At 38.5% G+C, this 27,932-nt stretch overlaps 1 protein-coding gene and 1 pseudogene across 4 annotated transcripts in view; one reads left to right on the forward strand and one right to left on the reverse strand.

The window, feature by feature from the left end:
• Nucleotides 1–20,812, reverse strand: part of IL33 (interleukin 33) — a 46,252-nt gene extending 25,440 nt beyond the window's left edge. For 2 of the 4 annotated variants that reach the window (XM_087869659.1, XM_045780509.2), the window contains exon 1: nt 20,743–20,812. The gene's annotated coding sequence lies outside the window, so the exon portion shown is untranslated. The remainder of the gene's footprint in view (nt 1–20,742) is intronic. The other 2 variants (XM_087869658.1, XM_087869657.1) reach the window with 1 other exon arrangement.
• Nucleotides 26–5,599, forward strand: LOC123781351 (large ribosomal subunit protein eL33 pseudogene; annotated as a pseudogene).
• Nucleotides 20,813–27,932: the final 7,120 nt, after the last annotated feature.

Genomic DNA, 27,932 nt, shown 5'->3' on the forward strand with positions numbered 1-27,932 from the left:
CAGACAGGGTAGACAACTACATGAAATGCAGGGCCCAGGAGATAAAGCCCAGAATACGCCTAACATGGGAATTCTAAGAATGCATGACCTAAATCTGAACACCCAAAAGGCTGCACTTGCAGTGTAAGGGTGATTGAGACAAATAAACCTCACTTGTGGAAGGGTGCCACTACGAAGTTTTTTGACTCAACTCTGGCACTGGATAGAAAGATTACCCAACATTTGCAGCAAAATGGATGGGACTGGAGGATATTATGCTAAGTGAAATAAGTCAAGCAGAGAAAGACAATTATCATATGGTTTCACTCATTTATGGAACATAAGAGATAATAGGAAGATCGGTAGGAGAAGGAAACGAAGAATGAAGGGGGGGGGTAAACAGAAAGGGAAATGAACCACGAGAGACTATGGACTCTGGGAAAAAAACTGAGGGCTTCAGAGGGGAGCGGAGTGGGGGATTGGGATAGGCTGCTGATGGGTATTAAGGAGGGCACATATTGCATGGTGCACTGGGTGTTATACACAAATAATAAATCATGGAACACTACATCAAAAACTAGTGATGTAGTGTATGGTGACTAACATAACATAATAAAAAAATATTATAAAAAAAAAAGGAAAGAAAACCATTCTTCTGAGGATATCTCTCCTCATGAAAAGTCAGCCCTCATATGGGTTTGCAGTCTGAAATCACACTACCTGTGTGTTTCCAAAAGTCTGAAATAGAGAACTAAATATAAAATGGTTTTAGGTTGGTAGTGTCTCAAAACAAATGGGAAAGGCAAACACAAGTCTTATCTTGAATTCAGCTGCAGCCCAAGCCACAAAGTATTCATTTACACAGAACAATTTCCAGAGCAAATGAGTAGTTTGCAGTCAAAATTTATAAAACAAACAAGAATACTAAGTACCATGGTGAGAACCACAGAAGGAATGGACAGCAGAAACCAACCTGCAAAGTTGGTGTATGTATTTAGAACAATCAGAAATGACATATAAAACAACTGATTTTAATACCTTTAGGTAGAGTTCTAAAAATATTGAAAACAGAAGCAAGGAAAAATTAGATTTGGAGAAGATCCAAATAGAATCTCTAGAAATAAAAAAAAGTAATATTGAAATTAAGAAGTCATTAAATAGCAGATTAAATAGCAGATTAGACATAGTGAACTAGATGAAGAGTCAGTGAACTAGAAAATATATATGAAGATATTCTTTGGAATACCATTCAAAGGTATATAGAGATGGAAATATGGAAAAGGGGGTGAGAAACTTGGAGGACAGATAATGCATATCTATTTGGAATTTTAGAAGGGGATGATAAAATAGGGAAGGGAAATATTTGAAGGTATAAAGACTGAGAACTTCCAAAATTATTGAAAGACTCCAATTTTCAGATCTAAGAATCCCAAGCAAGTTAAAAAATTAAAGAAATTCATATTTTGATATATTATGAAACTACAGAACATTGAAAAAAGAGAGAAGGCGAGGAAAACGAAGCTATTGGGACAAGGAAAAATTTTTGGTTGGGTTTATGGATGGATGATTAGTATTAGAGTAGCCCCCAATTTCACAAACCCGTGAAATTAACATTAGGTATTTTTGGAAACATTAAGGTCAGATCTTTACTCAAATTCACATAGCTAGTGAGTGGGTACGTTGTGGAGCCAGGATCCAAACTCTGATCTCCCAACTCACAAAGTGGTAGCTGTCACTACTCTTTCCTCTCTACCCTGCTGCTATTTCTTTAAAATATTTAACAATAGTGAAGAAAAAGTGTAAAGAAAATACAGGGAACAGTTTCAGTTTATCAGGGAAATTTTTGGCACTGTCCTTACTTTTCATGTATGGTATTTAATAACTATTTTAATACATTCTTACACAGTACAGTGTCCCATCTCTAGGAACCAATGAAGCTGCTCAGTTTTCAAGGCAGGGATAAGGAGACACAGTCTTGTTTCCTTTAAGCTTATAAGACAATGTGAAGGTAGAATGAGAAAGGTTTTAGAAGATGTAATTAAGGCAGAGTCACAGAAAATAGTTCTGGCACAGCATTCTGTAGAAGGTGGCAGAAGAACAAGGGGGGGGGTAGATGCAAAATCTCAATTTGGAGAAAGGCTTTGCTGAGAAATACACATGGAGAAAGCAGGTGCCAAGCCACAGCATGTATGTATCCCTGAGTCACTAAGTCATAAATCAGTACTCAAAACGAGATGAAATACAATCTGTTTTGCTTCAGTTCACTGCCTTAGACCTGGCTTGTTTTACTTTCTAAAATGTTTATTTATACTGAGATCCACAAAGGAGGAAAACCTGCAAAGGTTGTGTCTCAAGACAAATCATTTGTATATGTATCAAAATCTGGTAGAACCTTGATATGATCTGGTTTATCAAATGGTTGTGATAAGGGTGCCTGGGTGGCTCAGTTGGTTAAGCATCTGCCTTCAGCTCAGGTCATGGTCCCAGGGTCCTGGGATCAAGCTCCACATCAGGCTCCCTGCTCAGCGAGAAGTCTGCTTCTCCCTCTTGCTTATGCTCTCTTTCTCTCAAACAAATAAAATCTTAAAAAAAAAAAAAAAACCAAACCGAAACCCCCCAAATGCTTGTGATAAATTACACCAAGTGGATACTTTGTTAAATTATATGTCATTTGAACAATGTTTTAATCAAGAAAATTAATCAGTGTGGATTATTATTAGCTCATAATGATTCAAACAATACCTTGACTAAATTTTTTTTAAGTATGTTGTATACAAAGTCTTTAAAAACTAGCTCTTTCTTCCATCTTGGAGCTTGTGGAGGCCTGCTGGGAACAGGACTCCTAAAATGATGGAAGTCTGTGGTCGAAGGCCATTTTTGCTGACTGTAAGTGGGGTCTCTGGAACTGGAGGGAGCACACAGCTCTTCTTAAAATTGAAGATATTTATGCTTGAGATGAAATTGAATTCTATCTGCGCAAGAGATATGCTTATGTGTACACAGCAAAGAACCCACAGTAACTCTTGTTAGCAAACTGAACAAAACCAGGGTAATCTGGGGAAAAGTAACTTGGGCTCATGGAAACAGTGACATGGTTCATGCCAAATTCTGAAGCAAACTTCCTGCTAAAGCCACAGAATCCATGTGATGCTGTACCCCTCAAGGATTTAAACTTATTGAAAATAAATAAATAAATAAAGGTGTAGATTTATTTTTAAAAAACAGTCTACAAAAACTAAATTTATGACCACGGGGTTAAGAAAATAATCCTTTTTTTCCCCCTACTATGGTATGACACTTAAAAAAAGTGATTCCTGACACTTAAAAAAAGTGATTCCTGACTTTGTTTCCTGAAACCCAGATACAATATGATGATTTGTTTTGTTCCCTAATTAATGTTGCTTTGTAACTGGGAAACAATAGACAAAATTACAATCTTAGGGAAGAAAAGTTTTTTTCTAAATTGTGTTTGCTTAGCTAACTCAAGTCTGGGGAAAAATTACTAGCTGCCTCCGACTGACATAGGGTATTTCTAGGAAAGGTAAAGAAAATGCATGCATTAAAGGAGAACCACAATGCCCACCTACCAGAATGGTTAAAATGAGGAAGAGAGAAAATATCAAGTATTTGCAAGGATTTGAGACAAATGGAATTATTACACATGGCTGATCAGAGTATAAATTGCTACAACCACTGTGGGAAATAATTTGGTAGTATTCACTACAGCTGAACATGTGCATAGTTTTGGCCCAGCAATTCTACTTGAAGGTATATATGAAAGGCATAAATATGCTGGAAGACATAATAAGGGAATATTCATAGCAGTCTTAGTCATATAATGCTAAGCTGGAAACATTGAAAATGTCCATCTACATTATAATAGATAAATTGTTGCACATTTATTTAGAGGAATTCTACAGTAATGAGAATAAACAAGTTACATGTATGTGCAACTACAGGGATGGATCTCACAGACACAATGTTGAGTGAAAGGCTAGATGCAAAAGGGTATATACTGTGTGAATTCATTTATAAATAGTTCAAAAACCCCACAGGCAAATTGAAGGTATGACATTAGAAAGCATAATGCTATTCTTGAGGTACAGAGTGGTGACTAGAATAGGGCATGAGGAGCTCTTAGAGTTCTATACTCTTCTATTTCTTTAAATGGTTACTTTACATTTGTTCACTTTGTGACTATTCATTAAGCTATGCAGTCATGATTTGTGCAGTTTTGTGTGTGTTATATGTGAATGAAAAATTTTTAAGTTAAAAGAAAGAGAGATTGTCCGGGAATTCTAAAACATACAGATTCCACATTCTTTTTTTTTTTATGTTATAAAGATATTTACTGCAGCATTGTTCATACCAGTAAAAAAAATTCAAAAAACCCAAATTTCCATTAAATAACACTTTTGTCCATATTATAAAATGTTAATCAGTCATTGGAAAACACAATACAGGCAGTCCTTGCTTTGCACAGTTGTGTAGGACCCTAAAAATAACCATACAAACTAAATTGCAAAGCAATGTTAAAAAGGGGGGAGGATAGGATTAGTCTATGTCCTTTAAAATTTGTCAAACAAAAAATAGGAAAACTAATATTTCTTTAGTACATTATAATTTAAAACATTACAATATTGAGAATTCAATTGTTTTATTCCTTTTTAAGAAAACTTGCAAAAGTAATTTGAACAGTGCTGTTCTTCTTCTAGTCATATGACTTTCAGTATGGAGTGGCCATCTCTCCTATGTTTGGTGAATTACCATACTACTTCCTAAGTTCAGAGAGCCTCCCACACTTTATCCTTTGTACTTGCAGGGTCATGACATATCTGCAAGAGTTCCTTTAATGTGAAGTATTTTGCTGTTGTCACTTACTCTGCGAAATCTTCATCCTTTCCATCACAACTACTTTCCTCGTTCACGTCAATAAGTTCATCTTTACTAGATGTTAGTACCCAGTTCCTCTGGCTGCATATCTGGAGTTTCACAAATAGGGCCACATCACCATGGTCAGCTATTATTTCTATGACTCCATGTACATTCTATTCAGATTTCACTTATGGAGTTCTGTTTTTCTTTGTGTTACTTTCTTCTTTGTCAGCCAGTTCCCTCTTTCAATTACCTGCTTTTGTAAAATGTCACATGGGTTTATTAGTGGGTGACAAGGAGGTGACACAACTACACACTTTGCTGTCTGTATGAACTAATAACGTGTGCAGTGACGAATCACTGACAAATTTAAAAAAATTTTTTATTACGTCATGTTCATCACCATACAATACATCATTAGTTTTTGATGTAGTGTTCCATGATTCATTGTTTGTGTATAACACCCAGTGCTCCATGCAATACTTGCCCTCCTTAATACTCATCACTGTCCCAGCTCAATCCCCCACCCCCTCGAAACCCTCACTAGTTTCCCAGATTCCATAGTCTCTCATGGTTCGTTACCCCTTCTGTTTACCCCCCTTCTTTCTTCCCTTCCTTCTCCTACTGATCTCTCTGCTATTCCTTATGTTCCATAAATGAGTGAAACCATATGATGATTGTCTTTCTGTGCTTGACTTATTTCACTTAGCATAATCTCCTCCAGTCCCATCCATGTTGCTGCAAATGTTGGGTAATTGTTCTTTCTGATGGCTGAGTAATATTCCATTGTATATATGGACCATATCTTCTTTATCCATTCATCTGTTGAAGGGCATCTCAGCTCCTTCCACGATTTAGCTATTGTGGACAATGCTACTATGAACATTGGGGTGCATATGGCCCTTCTCTTCACTATGTCTGTATCTTTGGGGTAAATACCCAGTAGTGCAATTGCTGGGTCATAGGGTAGCTCCATTTTTAACTTTTTGAGGGACTTCCACACTGTTTTACAAAGTGGCTGTACCAACTTGCATTCCAACCAACAGTGTAAGAGAGTTCCTCTTTCTCCACACCCTCTCCAACATTTATAGTTTCTTGCCTTGTCCATTTTTGCCATCCTAACTGGCGTAAGATGGTATCTCAAGGTGGCTTTGATTTGAATTTCCCTGATGTCTAATGATTCTGAACACTTTTTATGTGTCTGCTAGCCATTTGTATGTCTTCATTAGAAAGCGTCTCTTCATATCTTCTGCCCATTTTTTGATTTGACTATTTGTTTCTCGTGTATTGAGTTTAAGAAGTTCTTTATAGATCTTGGATACCAGCCTTTTATCTGTAGTTTCATTTGCAAATATCTTCTCCCATTCTGTGGGTTGCCTCTTTGTTTTGATGATTGTTTCCTTTGCTGTGCAGAAAACTTTTGTCTTGATGAAGTCCCAAAAGTTCATTTTTTCTTTTGTTTCCCTTGCCTTTGGAGACGTGTCATGAAAGAAGTTGCTGTGGCTGATGTCAAAGAGGTTACAACCTATGTTCTCCTCTAGGATTTTGATGGATTCCTGTCTCACATCGAGGTCTTCCATCCATTTGGAGTTTATCTTTGTGTATGGTGTGAGAGAGTGGTCAAGTTTCATTCTTTTGCATGTAGCTGTCCAATTTTCCCAGCACGATTTATTGAAGAGACTGTCTTTTTTCCACTGGATGTTTTTTCCTGCTTTGTCAAAGATTAGTTGACCATAAAGTTGAGGGTCCATTTCTGGGTTCTCTCTTCTGTTCCATTGGTCTATGTGTCTGTTTTTGTGCCAGGACCATGCTGCCTTGGTGATCACAGCTTTGTAGTACAGCTTGAAATCAGGCAACATGATGACCCCAGGTTCATTTTTCTTTTTACATTTCCTTGGTGATTCCAGGCCTTTTCTGATTTCACATGAATTTTAGGATTGTTTGTTCCAGCTCTTTGAAGAATGTCATTGGTATTTTGATCGGGATATCATTGAAAATGTAGATTGCTCTGGGTAGCATAGACATTTTAACTATGTTTATTCTATCGATCCATGAGCATGAAATGTTTTTCCATCTTTTTGTATCTTCTTCAATGTCTTTCATCAGTGTTCTGTAGTTTCTGGGGTATAGACCCTTTACCTCTCTGGTTAAGTTTGTTTCGAGATATCTTATGGTTTTGGGTGCTATTGTAAATGGAATCAATGCCCTGATTTCTCTTTCTTCAGTCTCATTGTTCATGTATAGAAATGCAACTGATTTCTGAGCATTGATTTTGTGTCCTGCCACATCACTCAATTGCTCTATAAGTTCTAGTAATTTGGGGATAGAGTCTTTTGGGTTTTCCATAAAAAGTATCATGTCATCTGTGAAGAGAGAGACTTTGGCTTCTTCTTTGCCAATTTGAATACCTTTTATTCTTTTTTGTTGTCTGATTGCTGTTGCTATGACTTCTAGTACTATGTTGAACAATAATGGTGAGAGTGGGCATCCTTGTCGTGTTCCTGATCTTTCAGCTTTTCCCCATTGAGAATGATATTTGCTGTAAGCTTTTCATAGATGGTTTTTATGAAATTGAGGAATGTTCCCTCTATCCCTACAGTCTGAAGGGTTTTAGTCAGGAAAGGATGCTGTATTTTGTCAAATGCTTTTTCTGCATCAACTGAGAGGATCGTATGATTCTTGTCTCTTTCTTGTTGATATGATCTATCACACTGATCGATTTGCAAATGTTGAGCCACCCTTGCATCCCAGGGTTGAATCCCACTTGGTCGTGATGGAGAATCCTTTTAATGTACTGTTGGATCCTATTAGCTAGGATCTTGTTGAGAATTTTGGCATCCATTAGGGATATTGGTCAGTAAGTCTTCTTTTTGATGGGGTCTTTGCCTGGTTTGGGGATCAAGGTAATACTGGCCTCATAGAATGAGTTTGGTAGTTTTCCTTCTATTTTTTGAAAAAGCATTAGGAGAATAGGTATTATTTCTTTTTTGAATGTTTGGTAGAATTCCCCTAGGAATCCCTCAGGCCCCGGACTCTTGTTTTTGGGGAGGTTTTTGATCACTGCTTCAAGCTCTTCATGATTAATCAGTCTGTTTAGATAATCAGTTTCTTCCTGTTTCAGTCTTGGTAGTTTATAGGTTTCCAGGAAAGCATCCATTTCTTCCAGGTTGTTTAATAAACTGGCATATAGTTGTTGATAATAGTTTTAAGGATTGTTTCTATTTCCTTGGTGTTGATCGTGATCTCTCCCCTTTCCTTCATAATTTTCTTAATTTGGGTCCTTTCTCTATTCTTTTGAATAAGTCTGGCCAGTGGCTTATCGATCTTTTTAATTCTTTCAAAGAACCAGCCTCTAGTTTTGTTGATCTGCTCTACTGTGCTCCTGGTTTCTAATTCATTGATCTCTGTTCTAATCTTGATTGTTGTTTTCTTGTGCGTGGGTTAGGCCAGTTCTTCTGTTCCAACTCCATCTTCTTAAGGACTGCATTTTAGATTGTTCTATTCTTCTGAGTGAGGCTTGGATGGCTATGTATTTTCCCCTTACGACCACCTTTGCAGTGTCCCCTAGGTTTTGGACCAATGTGTTTTCGTTCTCATTGGTTTCCATAAGTTGCTTAAGTTCTTCTTTAATTTCCTGATTTACCCAATCATTCTTAAGCAGGATGGTTCTTAGTTTCCAAGTGTTTGAATTTCTTCCAATTTTTTTCTTGTGATTGAGTACCAGTTTCAAAGCATTGTGGTCTGAGAATATGCAGGGAATAATCTCAGTCTTTTGGTATCTGTCGAGACCTGTTTTGTGACCCAGTATATGGTCTAATCTGGAGAAAGTTCCATGTGCATTCGAAAAGAATGAGTATTCTGTTGTTCTGGGGTGTAGTGTTCTGTATGTATCTATGAGGTCCATCTGGTCCAGTATGTCATTCAAAGCTCTTGTTTCTTTGTTGATTTTCTGCTTAGATGATCTGTCTACTGTGTTGAGGTCCCCTACTATTAATGCATTATTATCTGTAAGTCTCTTTATTCTGGTTAAGAGTTGGCCTGTGTACCTAGCTGCTCCCCTGTTGGGGGCATAGATATTTATAATTGTTAGATTCTCTTGTTGGATACACCCTTTAAGAATAATATAGTGTCCTTTTGTATCTCTAACTACAGTCTTTAGCTTAAAATCTAATCTGTTTGATATGAGAATTGCTACCCCAGCTTTCTTTTGAGGTCCGTTGGCATGAAAAATGGTTCTCCATCCCTTCACTTCAGTCTGGATGTATCTTCAGGTTCAAGATGAGTCTCTTGGAGACAGCATATGGATGGGTCATGTCTTTTGATCCAATCTGCAACCCTGTGTCGTTTATGGGAACATTTAGGACATTCACATTGAGCGTGATTATTGAGAGATATGATTTTAATGATGTTATGTTGCGGGGTGCCTGGGTGGCTCAGTCGTTAAGAGGCGTGATCCTGGAGTCCTGGGATCAAGCCCCACATCAGGGTCCTCCTCTGGGACCTTGCTTCTCCCTCTCCCACTCCCCTTGCTTGTGTTCCCTCTCTCACTGGCTGTCTCTATCTTTGTCAAATGAATAAATAAAATCTTTTTTAAAAAATGATGTCATGTTGCCTGTGAAGTCTTTGTTTCTATAGATTGTAAATTTCTGTTCTGTATCACTCTTGGGGTCTTTTTACTTTTATAGAACCCCCCTTAATATTTCTTGTAGGGCTGGCTTGGTTGTCACATATTCTTTCAGTTTCTGCCGGTCTTGGAAGGTCCTTGTGTCTCCATCCATTCAGAATGACAGACTTGCTGGGTTAAGAATCCTTGGCTGCATGTTTTTCTCACTTAGTGCTCTGTATATGTCTTGCCAGCTTTTTCTGGCTTGCTAAGTGTCTGTAGACAGTTCTGAATTTATTCTGATATTCCTCCCTCTGTGCGTGAGGATTCTTTTCCCCCTAGCCACTTTCAAGATTGTATCCTTGGATCTAAGATTTGCGAATTGTACTATTATGTGACGTGGTGTTGGTCTGTTCTCATTGATCTTGGGAGAAGTCCTCTCTGCCTCTTGGACACGAATGCTTGTTTCTTTTGCCAGATTAGGGATGTTCTCCACTACAATTTGTTCAAATATCTTTTCTAGGCTTCTCTCTTTCTCCATCCCCTCAGTGATGCCATTGATTCTGACATTGAAACGTTTCACTGAGTTAGTAATCACCTGAAGTCTTATTTCTTGAAAGTGGAGTTTCTTAAGCCATATTTCTCTCTTTTTTTTCTTTTCTATCTTCTCATCCTCTAACTCACTAATTCATTCTTCTGCCTCATTTAACCTGGCCATCAGAGCATCCAGTTTAGACTGCATTTGATTCATAGCATTTTTAATTATTGCCAGATTTGCTCTCATTTCCACCCTTAGAGATTCTATATTCTCGTTAATATTTTTTTCAAGCCTACACATCATCTTGACCATTGTTACTCTGAAATCTGTTTCTCACAATTTGTTTGTATCCATATCCATTAGTTCTGTGGCAGAGGCCACAGTCCTTGTTTCTTTCCTTTGTTGGAGGTTCCTCCTCTTTGTCATTCTGATGAGGTGTGGTTGTGGGCATTACAGAGCCCAAATTATTGACCAGGACCCAAGCAAGATGCACTTGTTTTATAGGGAGCTTAGGGATGTGGGCTTCTTGATTTTTCAGCCTTCCTTCTGGGAGAGGGGCCTACTGTGCTATACTCAGGCGACCCTGTTTGGGTAGAGTTGCCCTGCCCCCTGTTGGGGGTGTGATGGGCACAGTGAGAACCGGTTTTTCCCTGGCGCTTGTTCTCTGGTCTCTTTCCTTGGTGGATTTCTGTGACTCTTCCAAGGGTCCGAGCAGCAGTGACTGTATCCAAGCTTCTGTTTCAGAACAGAGAGATCACAGTCTGCTCTTCACTGAGCTCTCCTGGCCACTCTAACTCTGTTTCTGTCAGTGTTGCTATGAACCCCACAGCGTTCCAGGTTGTGTGCCCCACAGCCATTCTCCCAGTCCTTGCTCCCAGGGCTGGCATGTCTCTGCCCTTTTTGTTTCTAAAACCGTCAGCCACCCTGGTTCCTGCGCACTCTCCTGAGCTCCCGGTTTTCATTCTGGTTCACGCACTCCCAAGCTCCTGGTTTCAGTCTGGTTCATGAGCTCCCAAGCTCCCAGTTTTGGTCTGGTTGGCGCGTGCATTCCCCAACTCCCAGTTTCCATCTGGTTTCCCACAGCTACTGGTCCGTTAGTCCGGCCTGCTCCACAGTGCAGGAGGCTACTGCTTCCCAGAACCTGAGCGCCGCGGCCCCCTCCCCCTTCCATTTATCTTCTGATATATGTGTGCAGATTCACAGATCCCCATTCGTACCTTGATTCCCAGTGCTGGAGATGTTTGTTTGTAGAGATCCAGTTGTATCTTCTTATGTCTCAGGCTGATTTTGTGGGTGTTCAGGATGGTCTGGTAGATATCCAGCTTGATTCAGGGGAGCAGCTGAAAAAAGGTCTCCTATTCTTCTGCCATCTTTTTTTCCTCCCAATCACTGACAGACTTTTAACCGGCTCTGGAAACCATACTGCCAGTGACATGGCCACACTACACAGGCACCCAGATTCTACATTCTTAAGTGTGGTGGTCAAAGAGACTCATTGACAGAATTAAGTAAGCAGTCTGTATCATGGTTAAAAAAATTAAAGAAGTGTCAACATCTGTGTTTAAGAATGCATTGAGCTGACTGGAAAATGGCCAGATGGGAAATGCACACATTCTCTTCTTCCCTTAGTACAAAATAAGTGGTTCTGATATGCCTGATTAAAGATTTACTTTTCTGACCTGAAGGAATTGTAAGTTGCTCAGATTAAAAGAGATTTTTGAGGTGTTTTTGAAATAAGGCAGAATTCTCATAATAACTTTGAAAAGAGTTTGATTGCCCTTCTTAGTTGTTTTTTTTTTTCACAAGTTCTTAAAAACCAAAAACTAGTTGGATTTCTGTGGGAATTAGAAGATATTGAGAGTTACCTGGGATGAATGTTGTTTCTTAGTTGACAAATCTCTTTTCTTTCCCCAAAGAATAAATTTAGATATGCAGAAACATAAGCTATTCATAGCAATCCTATTTGCCAATAATGCATCTAGGAGGAGGCATATGACTCAGATCTTGCCAATCAGACAAAGGGGAGGTGTGTCTGGAACTTCTAGGAAAATTTTTTTCCTTAAGAGTAAGCACTTTTTGACTTGTACTCACCTGGCATCTGTGAGGATGTGATGCTCAGAGCTGGGCCAAACATCTCCCGTTAAAGGGAGAGATCATGGACAGTCTGAGGACAGCAGAGTAGAAATTTCAGAAGAGCTTGGGTCTTTGGTGATGTCCTTGATTCTTTGCATCAATTGTGGGATTGCCTACTCTAGAACTTCTTATGTGAGCAACAAGTGTCCTTATATTTTAATCCATGTTCAATTCATTATTCTATTTTTGCAGCCAAAGCATATCAAGTGATACAAATTCTCTTTGTTTTTTGTCTAAATGTCATCTACATTGGCTTTTTCTAAATCCTAAAATGAAATGGCAAACAACTAATGTATTCTGGACCTTGATTTAATAATATCATTAAATATGGCTGGATTATTTAAATATTTCCCCTGTCCCCCATGCTCAAAGTTTTTCTTTTTTTCTTTTAATTTAATTTTTTTAAATTTTATTTTAAAAAACATGTTATTGATTTATTTGAGAGAGAGTGAGAACATGAGAGGGAGGAGGGGCAGTGGTGGGGGGAAGAAGCAGATACCTCACTGAGCAGGGAGACCAATGACCAGGCAGGCAGGCAGATCCCAGGACCCCGAGATCATGACCTGAGCTGATGGCAGATGCTTAACCAACTGAGCCACCCAGGTGTCCCTTTAATTAATTTTTAATTAAATTTTAAATTAAATTTATCAAATTTTATTAAATTTATTAAATTCAGTAGTCTCAACTACATCTGTTCTGTAGCAGATATCTAGAACTTTTTCATCTTGCAAAACTGAAACTATATTCATTGCACAACAACTCCCTGTTTCCCACTTTCCCAGGCCCCTGATGACATTTCTACTCTCCGTTTCTATATGTTTGACCACTCTAAACACCTCATATAAATGAGATAATATAGTATACAGTATTTGTGTCTGGCTTATTTCACTTAGCATAATGTCGTCAAGGTTCATCCATGTTGTAGCATGTGACAAGATTTCCTTCTTTTCAAAGACTGAATAATATTCTCTTGTATGTATGTACCACATTTTCTTTATCCATTTATCAGTTAATGGACATTTGTGTTGATTTTACCTCTTGGCTATTTTGAATAATACTACAATGAACATGGGTGTACAAATATCTCTTCAAGATTCTGCTTTCAATTCTTTTGGATATCTACCCCAAAGTGGGATTGCACGGTGATATAGTAGTTCTATTTTTAATTTTTTGAGGAATTTTCATACTCTTTTCCATATCAGCTAGGTTGAAAAGTTTAATATTTAAGTAATTTTATATTTTAAACAAAATTAGAGCATAATAATATGGATATATAAATGATATATTAAAACCAATAAAAATATATATGAAAGAAAAAGCATGATACATCAGAAATAGGAAGGATAAACTGAAATTTTTTTTGTACCAGAACAAGATTTTGAAAACTTATAAGTAACTGTTTTAGATGCTCTTTTAAAAATAAAGTCAGAGAGCCAGGGGTGCCTGGGTGGCTCAGTTGGTTAAGCATCTGTCTACTTTCTGCTCAGGTCATGATCCCGGGATCCTTTGGGGGACCCTGCTCAGTGGGGAGTCTGCTTTCCTCTCTTTATGCCCCTCCCCTGCTTGAGCTCTCTCTTGTTGTCTCTTTCAAATAAATAAATAAAATCTTAAAAAAATAAACAAATTCAGATGACCAATAGCAGTACTGTTATTACTATTTTTACTATTAATTTTACAGATTACCAATATAGTAGTATTATTACTATTTTATTTTTGCAAAACATTAGTTGGATTTGTTTACCAAAAATTTTTGTGTGTATTATTTTTTGTGTTAAATTGATTATGAAAAATATAAAATAAAGTTGATTATGAAAATCATATGCATATGATACATATTCAGTAGGTCATTGTGGTTGGACAAATAGTGACAAAATGAAATGACTTATAAAGACTTTTGAATATCAAACTTCAGTTAACATTCCACTTATAAAGTGAACTGTTAAACAGGTTTTCATACCTTCCAGTAATTAATGTAGCTAACAAAGGGAAAAAAACAACTCTCAATTAATAAAGTATTAACATTTTCAAAGTTAAAGCAACTTAAACAATTGGGTAATAAAAACAATCTTTTCTTTAAAGTATTTGTATTTTATTTTATTTTTTCAGGTGTAGAATTAGTGATTTATCACTACATGCAACATCCAGTGCTCATCACACACACACAAAATCTTAATATATTCATAACAAAATAAAATTGCCAATATGAACTCATGATTTTTTGTATATATATTTCCTCCCCTATCTCTGTAACTGAACTGATTTAATGTCAGTACTAAGATGAAATGATCCAGTATATATCCCAGGGCCCATAGTTTGTAATCTAATAATGTTCTCCACTGAAGAAATCAGAGTTCTTTGGAGAATAGCTGGTTTCATAATATGGGTGGAAGAAATGCAAGGTGAACCTAAACAACTTGTTGCCTGAAAACAATGATGCATTTTTCAAAGTTCTGAAGTGATTAATAAAAGAGCAAATGGGCCAGCATAAAAGGGCTTCTATGTGCCAAATTGTGACAATTTGAGTCAAAACAATAAAAAAAAGTAGCTAATCAAAACAAGTTAAGTTTGAAAACGATTTAGTTACAATGTCAACAAAAACCATGAATCCATAATGATGCTCAAAAGAGAAAAAGATTAAAAATAAAAACTGTTTTCTGCTAAAAATATTGTTTCAGTTTACCTTTACTCAGAAGTTAATTGTAAATATATGTTCATAATATGTGAAAGTTTTCCCTTGTATGAAGACTGAAGTTACTGCTTGCAAAACTTTTATAGGAATTTTCTCCTACGTTTGGGATATGCCTATCACATAGTAACAGAAATATTAGTCGAGTTGTTAAAAGTTCTGTAAAACTTAGATATTCCACACTACCCTTACTGCACCATTATCCCAGATTTGTTGGTATAGTCCAAAGCCAGAATGAGAGTCCTTCCCAATGCTGGTATTCAGCTGGCATGCTGCACGTGGCTGGTTCTTTTCCTATTTATCTCTGCTCATGCCATACCAGCTATTGAACATCACCCCTGGATAAACCATGAGATATTTTTTCACAACCAAATAACCACCTAGTAATACACTGTGTCATGTATTAGATAATATTAAATTTGATTATTGAAAGAAATTTAAAAATTAAGGGTATGGAAGTGTCTTTCCTTCCTTCCTTCCTTCCTTCCTTCCTTCCTTCCTTCCTTCCTTCCTTCCCTCTTTCCTTCCCCTCCTTCTCTCTTTCTTTCTGGAGCAAGGGAAAGGTTACATTTTAATGTCCCTGTCCTTGGGCTCTGGGCCATCCAGCACCGAACCATTCCTCATGGCCTAGCTGCTCAATGAAGCTGGCCTGCTTCATCAGGGCCTTCAGCAGAGGTTGTGCCATCTTCCTTGGGCACCAATTTCACATCCAACTTCAGCTGACCCATGTAGAAACTGAGGGCACAAACCTAGAGCAGGCTCATGGCCAGCACAGCCCCCACGCCCACCACCAAGGAGGTGCTGCCCCACACCATGCATAGGCCATGCAGCAGGAAGAAGCCACTGGCAGCTTCCCAACCCATGCCAAGAGTATGGAAGCTTGCCATTCACAGTTGTGGAGGTTCCTGGCCATTGACCTGAAAAAACTTAAGTTACAATCCACATCCTGGATATTTAATTCCTGTACAAGTTTAAACAGAGCTTCCTTCTGCAACAATCAGAAAATATAACTCAGAGGGCTGGAAACTTGTCCATAACAGCATGACAAGCCTTTGTCTCCCACTTTGCCTGCTTCATGGGCTGCTCCAGCTATTCCCCAAATTGTTGACTTCATCATTATCATGTGGGATTCTAAGTAGGTTCAGCCTTGGTTATCTGGTAGCTGGGTTTGAGGTGAAAGTTACTAACATGGAAAGACTGTGTTAACAACCTCTCTTCTTATCCAAGATAAGACTTAATTGTTTTTTTTCCTCTGGACAGATAATGACCTTTTCCTGAGTATACCCAATGATGCAGAGTGAAAGAATTTGACTGGTGTTCCTTCCTTTGCCAAGAAGAGAACTTGCATATAATAGGTACAGAAGTTATCTGGACCTAACAATGAACAACAACACTAGAGGTTAGGAGTCACTGCACTGTTCTGCCTAGATAGTAGTCTAAATAAATCCAGATGCTCTTTTAGGAGCATTTACTACAAATAACCAGAAAAAAAATTGGATGCTGCTAAAAAATGGACTTCTATCTAATTTTTATACTTTATGAATTTAGAAATACAAGGATTTATAAACGACAGTTTTTTCCAACTGGCACTTCACAATGCAAATTATTTTAATTCTTCTAAATGCTAAATCTGATTTCATGGACCTCATAGTAACAAGGAGAAATCATACTACTTGACATAATGAAGGGTAGTAATAATTAGACAACCAGATGTGAGCATTACATGTCATGTCTTAGGCATAGGACACTCCAAATCTTCTTAGCAAAACAGCTTATACTCCTTTGACTTAATAATCTCCAGTTTATTCTATTAACAACCACACTGTGATGGTTATGATTATGATCACAAACCATATGATTCCTGAGTAAGTCAGTGAAGATGAAATATGCACCATCTTTGATAAAGTAGTGCCATATGCACTTTCAGGTAATATGGATCTCATATAGGTCATAGTGAAGAAAAAAAAGGAAGCTGAATTATATCTAACAAATTAAATTAGAATGAATATTGACACCTATGTCTGTGGCTGAAACTTTTTTTTTTTAAGATTTTATTTATTTATTCGACAGGATAGAGACAGCCAGTGAGAGAGGGAACACAAGCAGGGGAGCGGGAGAGGAAGAAGCAGGCTCCCAGCAGAGGAGCCTGATGTGGGGCTCGATCCCGGAACTCCGGGATCACGCCCTGAGCTGAAGGCAGACGCTTAACGACTGTGCCACCCAGGCACCCCTGGCTGAAACTTTTTTTAAAAGCAGGCTCCATGCTCAGTGTGGAGCCCAACGAAGGCCCCAAACTCATGACCCTGAGATCAAGACTTGATCTGAAGAGTTTGTCACTTAACCAACTGAGCCACCTAGGCACCCCTGAGGCCAAAACTTTTTTAAAAAGATTGAAAAGAAATATTACTCAAGGAAACTGAATACTACAACTACTACTAATTTACAAATATGAAGTGGTCGTGATGATAAAGTATTGTTTAAACAGGATTGCTAAAGAATGTGGACAAGTAATACACATATGTATAAAAGATAATGGCATATAACCTCAGGAAGGAAAAATTTTGAAACTAATAAATTCAGGCCAGAGGAATATTCATGTTTGTATATAATAAGCCCCTGAAGAACACAAGAGAAAAAGCACATAATCTCTTAAAGAAAAAAATGTTAAGTGGTTAGATAACACTTCTTTTTTTTTTTAAGATTTTATTTTTATTTATTTGAAGAGATAGAGACAGCCAGCAAGAGAGGGAACACAAGCAGGGGAGTAGGAGAGGAAGAAGCAGGCTCCCAGCAGAGGAGCCTGATGTGGGGTTCAATCCCGGGACTCCTGGATCACGCCCTGAGCTGAAGGCAGACGCTTAACGACTGCGCCACCCAGGCGCCCCCTAGATAACACTTCTTAAACAACTGCCACTGATAGAACAAACAGGCTAAGAAATTAGAGTGGTTGATATTTGAACACAGCAAACATGCAAAACTATGAAGTTCTGTCAAGCTCTTTAAAAAATATTCAATCTTTCCTAGGAAATTCAAGGGAAGTAATGAGGAAAACATTCTTATGATTGCAAAAAGTCTCAGATGCGTTAGTGTTCCTAGGGAAAATTGTGGCAATCATCTAATTAATGAGGTGTTCTAAGTGAAAAGGAATTAGATGTAGACGGTTGTGCTAATTAAAAGTGAAATCACTCAGCCAAGTTTGTGGGTGGACCCCTCTTGGTTCTGGAAATACCATTGGGAAAGAAAGTTATGTAAGAAAATGGTGGCTGGCAGGGAAACTTCCCCTCAGATGGCAATGAATGTAACCTTAAAAAAAAATAGGTGGAAGGTTTTACTGTCATCTCATTAATATTTTTATGTCTGAAAATTATAGAAACTTTGATTAGAAAAATCCATCTTCCTTCTTGGTTCTTTTCCTTCATGGGACTTAACTCTGGGTTTTACTGATTGAGTTATCGTGGGTTAGTACAATCTTTCCAAATTTTTCTTGCTTAACTTTATAAATGGAGGATGTTATCTCACAGAGATGCTCTGAGGATTAAATGAGATAATGTGAAGAAAATACCTCACATTTAGTGTGTGATCAGTGATTAATAATAGTTACCTTTAATGACTGCTTCTGACTTGCTTTATCTCCGTAGGTATCAGAACACCTCTCTAAGGCAGGATGTTTTGTTATCATTACTGTTTTGTTTGTTTTATATTTTGCACCAGAGGAAAAAAAATCAGGGTCAGGAAAATTAAGTAAGATCCAAAATCACACAGGTAGTCAATGATAAATGATGGATTTAAGGCCTGCCTGACTCAAAAAATCTGTGTATTTTTACTATTATGCTGTATTGCACTCTTCACTTAAAGCAAAAACAAAACCAGAAATGCTCACAGATACAGCATGATCTACTGACAATAACAAGGCCAGCATATGAGTATCTGCCAGGAGTCTGTTACAGGGAGGAAGTGTCCCAAACTCCTTACTTCCCCATTACCATCCTGCAACAATGAACTTTGCCTGCCCTGTAAGGCTGTGTACTCTTAAAGCTTTTGCATGCAGATATCAGAATCAGAGAACCCAGAGGGAAACTGAAAAAAGATTAGAGGTTCTCCCATGATTTCCTGAAATCCTTGAACCAAACATCATTTTGTTTGAAGGAATTAAGATTTCTTTCTACTATTCAAGGAGATTATTTTTAGTCTTAATGTTTTTAAATATCCCTGCTACAAACTGTGATACAGAGAAGAAAAATTCTGACTGACACTTTTGATTTCCACCATGTTTGCCGGAATTTCAACTTGTTAAGTAAAAGATACATTGATTTTGGCACAGTCACACTCACATCTCCAAAAATGACCTCGTGCTATCAGATTTACTGGCAGAAAAATTCCCTGGTGTTTATTTTTTCTTCCCTCAATGCAGTCCCCTCTGCAGAACTTCTCTGTAAAGAGTTAATTCTGCATGCCTCTCTCCAAAAAAGACCTTGTGCTATCAGATTTACTCCTTGGTGTTTATTTCTTTTCCTCCCTTCAGTGCTACACACACATACACACACCCCACAGTATTTCCCTGTAATGATTTAATTCCCCCGTGGATGAACTTTTTACAATTGAATCTCAGACACATTCCCAGAAGTTAGTCATAAGCTCTGTTTCTTTAACCCTCTGCTGACCCTAACCAGGAGTGGCAGCTCCCATTTCTCAATCTTTTGCTTTACTTTCAGCCCTGTTTCAAACTCTAAGTAAAAGTTCTCAATTCTTCCTTCCCTATAAATAGGAAAAAGAAAGAGATATATTCTGGCTGTAGATATTGTAAGCTAAACAGTGATGGGAAATAGAACAAATCTAGATCATTGCTGAGAAAATGAATTATGCTGCTACCAGTGAAAGAATGGTAGGAAGTCTAAGATCCTTTCAGAGAACAATGGAAAAAATGTGAAATTTGAGCTGCAGGGAGGGATGCTTATGCAGAGAGTTCTTAACTATTTAAGGATACTACTCAACTGTGTGATTCCAAGCACTCCAAACTTTGGGAAATAGAGGATTCTGAAGTTTTCTGAACACAGAACTATGCCTTTTCAGGGCAAACTTAGAAGCAAAAAGTATTCTAAAGACAAATGTGAGAAGCGATAGTCAAGGATATTGGGAACAGCACTGGATCACAGTGGCATACAGAGATGATTCAAGCTTCACTGAGGAGGGAGTAAGACTCAGGAAGATCCAACCACACCTACTCCTTAAACTCTCAAGTTTCCAAAGACCTCGATCAACTTTGTGCAGCCATGATAGTTTTGGATTTGTGCTATTTTCTTTATTAAAATAGTCTGGAGGCATGTATTTATGTGTGGAAAGATAGGGCAGAGAAAAGTGCAAAAAGAAAAAATTGCCACAAGGTGAACAGTAAGAAATAAAGTGATTAAAACAATCTTTTAAAGAAAGTGTTTAAATGAAGACTAATAGCAAAACTAATGAGCTTTTGAGTTTACTCATTTAGGATGCCAGTTCCTTATTTTTTCATAAATGGTTTTTTTTGAGCAGATGATTTTGAAGGGAGGAAAGTTCTTCTATTTGTCCCCATTTTTTGAAGCCACTGGTAAATAATTGCGAGTAGGTTTGTCTTGGATAAGCATTAGGAGTATGAAGTAGAATTATCAACTTGTTTTATAAAGTTTTGTCGTGGGGGATGGAAACTTACTATAAAGACTATTATAATCAATTTTAACAATTTATTAATAGTTTTCCAAATCACCCAAGGAAATCAAAGTGGAATTATAGGTTAGTAGCAACTGTTGTTATCAACTTTTATTGGTATTGGCAATAAATAACAAATCAGCCTAATCCTTTATTTTATAGAAATAAAAGCCAGTTCTCCATCATTCCCAAGATCTTATTTTACCAAATCTGACAAAAAATGTACAAGAATATTAGTTTTATTCTTACCGTGTAATCTTGTTTTGATTTCTCCTCTGAAAATTTGCAGCTCTGTGTTCAGAGAGCTTGCAGATTCTATTTATTACTCAAAATTTGGCAGAGAACCAAATTGCCCTAAGAATGAAATTTGAGTGGGTGAGATTTTGGCAGGATTTTAACTGCATACAAAGAACCAATAGAGTTACAATCCAGTCAACATTCAAGATTCCCTACTTTCTGTCTTCTCCCCATCTCCATCTTACAATTTAATGCAACCACTATGGATTTTTTTTTAAATTTCCAACTCACATCAGAGTTATCTTATATGCAACCCCCACTCCCATCTCCAACTCATAATCCTCCTCTGCCTCTGCCCCCACACATTACAACTTGGCTCTCTTCAGAGTTGAACTTCAGGGGCGCCTGGGTGGCACAGTGGTTAAGCGTCTGCCTTCGGCCCAGGGCGTGATCCCGGCGTTACGGGATCGAGCCCCACATCAGGCTCCTCCGCTATGAGCCTGCTTCTTCCTGTCCCACTCCCCCTGCTTGTGTTCCCTCTCTTGCTGGCTGTCTCTATCTCTGTCAAATAATAAATAAAATCTTAAAAAAAAAAAAAAGAAACAGAGTTGAACTTCACCTTCAGCACTGTTCTTGGTGGGGGTTTTAAGGTGATGATGATTAGTTCCTGAACTTAACTTCTCCCATGAACACTCCAAATCTACAGCTACATATGGATCAATTCCCTCTGAAAAAGATCTGAAAATTAGATGAACTGCTCTCCACAACAAAGAATAACAACAACAGGATACAACAAAGATAAAAGAACCACATCAAGATGGGTAGGAGAGGCAGAGACACAATCTCACACACAAAAAATCCAACCCCTGGCATGGCAACAGACAATAGGGAAGGATGTCACCAGATGGGTGCTTTACCCAGAGAATTGAGAGTTAGTATCCTATTTTGGGTGCCCCAGCCTGTGGGATCTGCTCTGGAAAAACAAGCACCCAGAAAAATGGCTTGGAAAACCAATGCATCTAATGTCTAAGGGTCCCAGAGTGCAATAAGAGGCTGAGATTCTCTTCTTGGAGAGTTCACATATACTCCTACTTGTCCCAAGATCCAGTGAAAAAACAGCAGTTTGAAAATCACCTATACTATATGAGGGGCATTCATTTGCTGACCTGGAAGCATTGGCTGGAGGGGCAAGGGACAGTTGAGGTGCTTCCTGGAGATGGAGATGTGGGTGGACACAATTGTTCCACTCTCCATACAGTCTGCAAGAACAGGCAGGTGAGTTGAGATGCAGCACTTCTCACTACCTTGCTGCGATGGGGGGAGCAGGAAAGCAGTTACAGCATGTGTTGAGGCCAGAGAGCAGAGGCAGTTGTAGTGCTCCCCCACATTCTGGCTGCAATGGGCAAGAGCAAGTAGTTACCACATTCCAGCTTCCAGCTCAAAGCTGGTGTATGTGCACAAACAAGATACTCTCGCACTGCATTACTGAAGGCTGTGGGGGCATTCAGTGCAGACATTTGCTCATGGTATTTCTGAAGCTGGTGAAGGTGACCCACCCCTATACTCTCTAGCTTCCTTGCCCAAACCAGTGGGTATGCACAATCCACATAAGGGACACTCCTGGATTGCCTGGTCTTGGTGGCCAAGACTGTAACAATTGGAAAGACAGTTTTCAGCAGGCCATCAATCCCAAGGCACTGCACAGACAACAGACTAAAACACAACTCCAGTCTTCCTGTGAAAAAGGCCTATTTATTTAGCTTGGAGCTTCAGCCTGAGGGGCAGACTTTATGTATCCCACACATCTAGAGAAAAAGGAATACTTCCAGGGTATATAAGCAGGGATACACCATCCTTGCACACCCTCTTGGCCTTGCTAGAGATTGATGAGACTTCCCAGAAGGAGCTTATACACTCTTCAAGAGCCCCAATTATTGCACCTATCATCTGGGAGACACTTCCATATCTCCTGGTCTGGAGGCCAACAGAGATTATGATTGTGACTCCACAGGACTATATATTTGCATACTTTAAAAAGCTGCTGCCTGAGAGTGTGGTTTCCAATCAGCCTGAAACTAAGTGTTAAATGAGATTTTTTCCCTTTGAATCATTGACAGGTCATAGCACACTCTCAACAATGAGGGGATATCAAGAATAAATCAGGCTATTTAGACAATCACAAAGCTTTTTTTTATATAATAATATTTTTTTATTATATTATGTTAGTCACCATATAGTACATCCCTGGTTTTTTTTTTTTTTAATGTTTTTGTATTATATTATGTTAGTCACCATACAGTACATCCCCGGTTTCCGATGTAAGGCTCGATGATTCATTAGTTGTGTATAACACCCAGTGCACCATACAATACGTGCCCTCCTTATTACCCATCACCGGACTATCCCATTCCCCCAACCCCTCCCCTCTGAGGCCCTCAGTTTGTTTCTCATAGTCCATAGTCTCTCATGTTTCATTCCCCCTTCTGATTACACCCCCTTTCTTTATCCCTTTCTTCCCCTACCGATCATCCTAGTTCTTATGTTCCATAGATGAGAGAAATCATCTGATAGTTGTCTTTCTCTGCTTGACTTATTTCACTTAGCATTATCTCCTCCAGTGCTGTCCATGTTGTAGCAAATATTGAGAATTCGTTCTTTCTGATAGCTGAGTAATATTCCATTGTATATATGGACCACAACTTCTTAATCCAGTCATCTGTTGAAGGGCATCTCGGCTCCTTCCACGATTTAGCTATTGTGGACATTGCTGCTATGAACATTGGTGTGCATATGGCCCTTCTTTTCACTACGTCTGTATCTTTGGGGTAAACACCCAGTAGTGCAATGGCTGGATCATAGGGTAACTCAATTTTTAACTTTTTAAGGGACCTCCACACTGTTTTCCAGAGTGGCTGTACCAACTTGCATTCCCACCAACAATGTAGGAAGGATCCCATTTCTCCACATCCTCTCCAACAATTGCTGTTTCTTGCCTTGTCTATTTTTGCCATTCTAACTGGCGTAAGGTGGTATCTCAGTGTGGTTTTGATTTGAATTTCCCTGATGGCTAATGATTTTGAACACTTTTTCATGTGTCTGTTAGCCATTTGTATGTCTTCATTGGAAAAGTGTCTGTTCATATCTTCTGCCCATTTTTTGATTTGTTTATTTGTTTCTCGTGAGTTTGAGAAGATCTTTGTAGATCTTGGATACCAGTCCATTATCTGTAGTGTCATTTGCAAATATGTTCTCCCATTCCGTGGGCTGCCTCTTAGTTTCTCTGACTGTTTCCTTGGCTGTGCAGAAACTATTAATCTTGATGAAGTCCCATAAATTCATTTTATCTTTTGTTTCTCTTGCCTTTGGGGATGTATCATGAAAAAGGTTGCTTTGGCCGATGTCGTAGAGGTTGCTGCCTATGTTCTCCTCTAGAATTTTGATGGATTCCTGTCTCACATCGAGGTCTTTCATCCATTTGGAGTTTATTTTTGTGTATGGTGTGAGATAGTGGTCAAGTTTCATTCTTTTGCATGTAGCTGTCCAATTTTCCCAGCACCATTTATTGAAGAGACTGTCTTTTTCCCACCGGATGTTTTTTCCTGCTTTATCAAATATTAGTTGCCCAAAGAGCCGAGGGTCCATTTCTGGGCTCTCTATTCTGTTCCATTGGCCTATGTGTCTGTTTTTGTGCCAGTACCATGCTGTCTTTGTGATCACAGCTTTGTAGTACAGCTCGAAATCCGGCATTGTGATGCCCCCAGCTTTGTTTTTCCTTTTCAACAGTTCCTTGGAGATTCGGGGTCTTTTCTGGTTCCATACAAATTTAAGGACTATTTGTTCCAGTTCTTTGAATAATGTCCTCAGTATTTTGATCGGGATAGCATTGAAAGTATAGATTGCTCTGGGTAACATGGACATTTTAACTATGTTAATTCTTCTGATCCATGAGCATGGAATATCTTTCCATCTTTTTATGTCTTCCTCAATGTCTTTTAAGAGTGATTTATAGTTTCTAGAATATAAGCCCTTTACGTCTCTGGTTAATTCAAAGGTAACGTATGGTTTTTGATGCTATTGTAAATGGGATGGATTCCCTAATTTCTCTTTCTTCTGTCTCGTTATACGTGTATAGAAATGTAACTGATTTCTGAGCATTGATTTTGTATCCCGCCACGTTACTGAATTGCTCTATAACTTCTAATAGTTTGGGAGTGGCTTCGTTTGGGTTTTCCATATAGAGTATCATGTCATCTGCGAAGAGAGATATTTTGATTTCTTCTTTGCTGATTTGAATATCTTTGATCTCTTTTGTCGTCTGATTGCTGTTGCAAGGACTTCTGGTACTATGTTGAATAATAGTGGAGAGAGTGGGCATCCTTGTCGAGTTCCTGATCTTAAGGGAAAGGCTTCCAGCTTTTCCCCATTGAGAATAATATTTGCAGTAGGCTTTTCATAGATGGCTTTTATGAGATCAAGAAATGTATCTTCTATTCCTACACTCTGAAGGGTTTTAATCAGGAAAGGATGCTATACTTTGTCAAATGCTTTTTCGGCATCGATTGAGAGGATCATATGGTTCCTGAGTCTTTTCTTGTTGATATGATGTATCACGCTGATTGATTTGTGAATATTGAACCATGCTTGCATCCCAGGTATGAATCCCACTTGATCGTGATGGATAATCCTTTTAATGTACTGTTGGATTCTATTAGCAAGTATCTTGTTGAGGATTTTGGCGTCCATATTCATTAGGGAAATCAGTCTGTAATTCTCCTTTTTGAGGGGTCTTTGCCTGGTTTGGGGACCAAGGTAATATTGGCCTCATAGAATGAGTTTGGTAGCTTTCCTTCTGTTTCTATTTTTTGAAATAGCTTTAGGAGAATAAGTATTATTTCTTCTTTGAATGTTTGGTAGAATTCCCCAGGAAAACCGTCCGGGCCTGGAGTTTTGTTATTTGGAAGATTGTTTATCACTGACTCAATTTCTTCATAATTAATTGGCCTGTTTAAGGAATCAATTTCTTCCTGTTTCAATCTTGGTAGTTTATAGGTTTCCAGGAAGGATTCCATGTCTTCCAGATTGCTTAGTTTATTGGCATATAGCTGTTGATAAAAATTTCTAATAATCCTTCCAATTTCAATGGTGTTCGTCGTGACCTCTCCTTTTTCATTCATAATTTTAATAATCTGGGTCCTTTCTCTTTTCTTTTGGATAAGTCTTGCCAGTGGTCTGTCAATTTTATTGATTCTCTCCAAGAACCAGCTTCTAGTCCTGTTGATCTGCTCTACTGTACTTCTGGTTTCTGCTTGATTGATTTCAGCTCTAATTTTGGTCAACTGCTTCCTCGTGCATGGATTAGGCCTGTCCCTCTGTTGCTGTTCCAGCTTCTTGAGGTGAGAATATAAAAACTGCATCTTAGATTTTTCTACTCTTTTGAGTGAGGCTTGGATGGCTATGTATTTCCCCCTTAGGACTGCCTTTGCAGTATCCCATAGGTTTTGGACTGTTGTATTTTCATTCTCATTGGTCTCCATAAATTGTTTAATTTGATTTTTTTTTAAAGATTTATTTATTTATTTATTCGGCAGAGATAGAGACAGCCTGTGAGAGAGGGAACATGAGCATGGGGAGTGGGAGAGGAAGAAGCAGGCTCACAGTGGAGGAGCCTGATGTGGGGCTCGATCCCACAATGCCGGGATCACGCCCTGAGCCAAAGGCAGATGCTTAACCGCTGTGCCACCCAGGCGCCCCTAATTTGATTTTTGATTTCCTGGTTTATCGAGTCATTCCTGAGCAGGATGGTTCTTAGTCTCCAAGTGTTTGAGTTTCTTCCAAGTTTTTCCTTGTGGTTGAGTTCCAATTTCAGAGTGTTGTGGTCTGAGAATATGCAGGGGATAATTTCAATCTTTTGGTATCGGTTGAGACCTGTTTTGTGTCCCAGAACATGGTCTATTCTTGAGAATGTTCCATGGGCATTAGAATAGAATGAGTATCCTTTGGTTCTGGGGTGTAGTGTTCTATATATATCTATGAGGTCCAACTCGTCAAGTATGGCATTCAAAGCCTTTGATTCTTTGCTTAGTTTTTGCCAGGGTGTTCTGTCTATTTCTGATAGTGGAGTGTTGAGGTCCCCTACTATTAATGTATTTTTATTTATATATCTCTTTATTCTGGTTAAGAGTTGGCTTGTGTATCTTGCTGCTCCCCTGTTGGGGGCATATATATTTATAATTGTCATATCCACTTGTTGAATACTTCCTTTAAGAATAATATAGTGCCCTTCTGCGTCTCTAACTATAGTCTGTAGTTTAAAATCCAATTTATCTGATATGAGAATTGCTACCCCCGCTTTCTATTGAGGTCCATTTGCGTGAAAGATGGTACTCCATCCCCTTACTCTCAGTCTGAATGCAACTTTGGGTTCGAAATGAGTCTCTTGTAGACAGCAAATGGATGGGTCATTTCTTTTTGTCCAATTTGCAACCCTGTGGCATTTTAAGCAAGAATTTAAACCATTAATATTAAGACTGAGTACTGAGAGATATGCTTTTAATTCTGCCATGTTGTCAGTAAAGTCTTTGTTTGTATTGGCTGTGACTTTCTGTTTTGTATAACTCTTGGGGCCTTTTTACTTTTATAGAACCCCCCGTAATATCTCCTGTAGGGCTAGTTTCATGGTTATGAAATTGGTTAGTGACTGGCGATTCTGAAATGTCTTTATTTCTCCATCAATTCTGAATGACAGCCTTGCTGGATAAAGGATCCTTGGCTGCATATTTTTCTCTGAAAGAGCTTTAAATATGCTCCCCCAACCCTTTCTCTCATTCCAGGTCTGTGTAGACAGGTCTGATGTAATTCTGATGCTTTTGCCTTGGCACGTGAGAAATTTCTTTGCCCTGGCCGCTTTCAATACTGTATCCTTGGATCTAATATTTGCGAAATGCACTATGACGTGATGTGTCGTGGGTTTGTCGTGGTTGAGCTTGGGAGGGGTCCTCTCTGCCTCTTGGACACGAATGTTTGTTTCCCTCGCTAGATTAGGGAAGTTTTCAGCTACAATTTGTTCAAATATCTCTTGTAGACCTCTGTTTTTCTCCACCCCCTCGGGGATGCCGATGATTCTAACATTGGATCGTTTCATTGAGTCAGTAATCTCCCGTAACCTACATTTGTGGGCTTGGATTTTTTTTAAGACCAGCTTC

Source organism: Ursus americanus, chromosome 18 (genome assembly GCF_024610735.1).
Source record: "Ursus americanus isolate L20-20 chromosome 18, mUrsAme1.1.p, whole genome shotgun sequence".
In the NCBI taxonomy this organism is placed as follows: Eukaryota; Metazoa; Chordata; class Mammalia; order Carnivora; family Ursidae; genus Ursus; species Ursus americanus.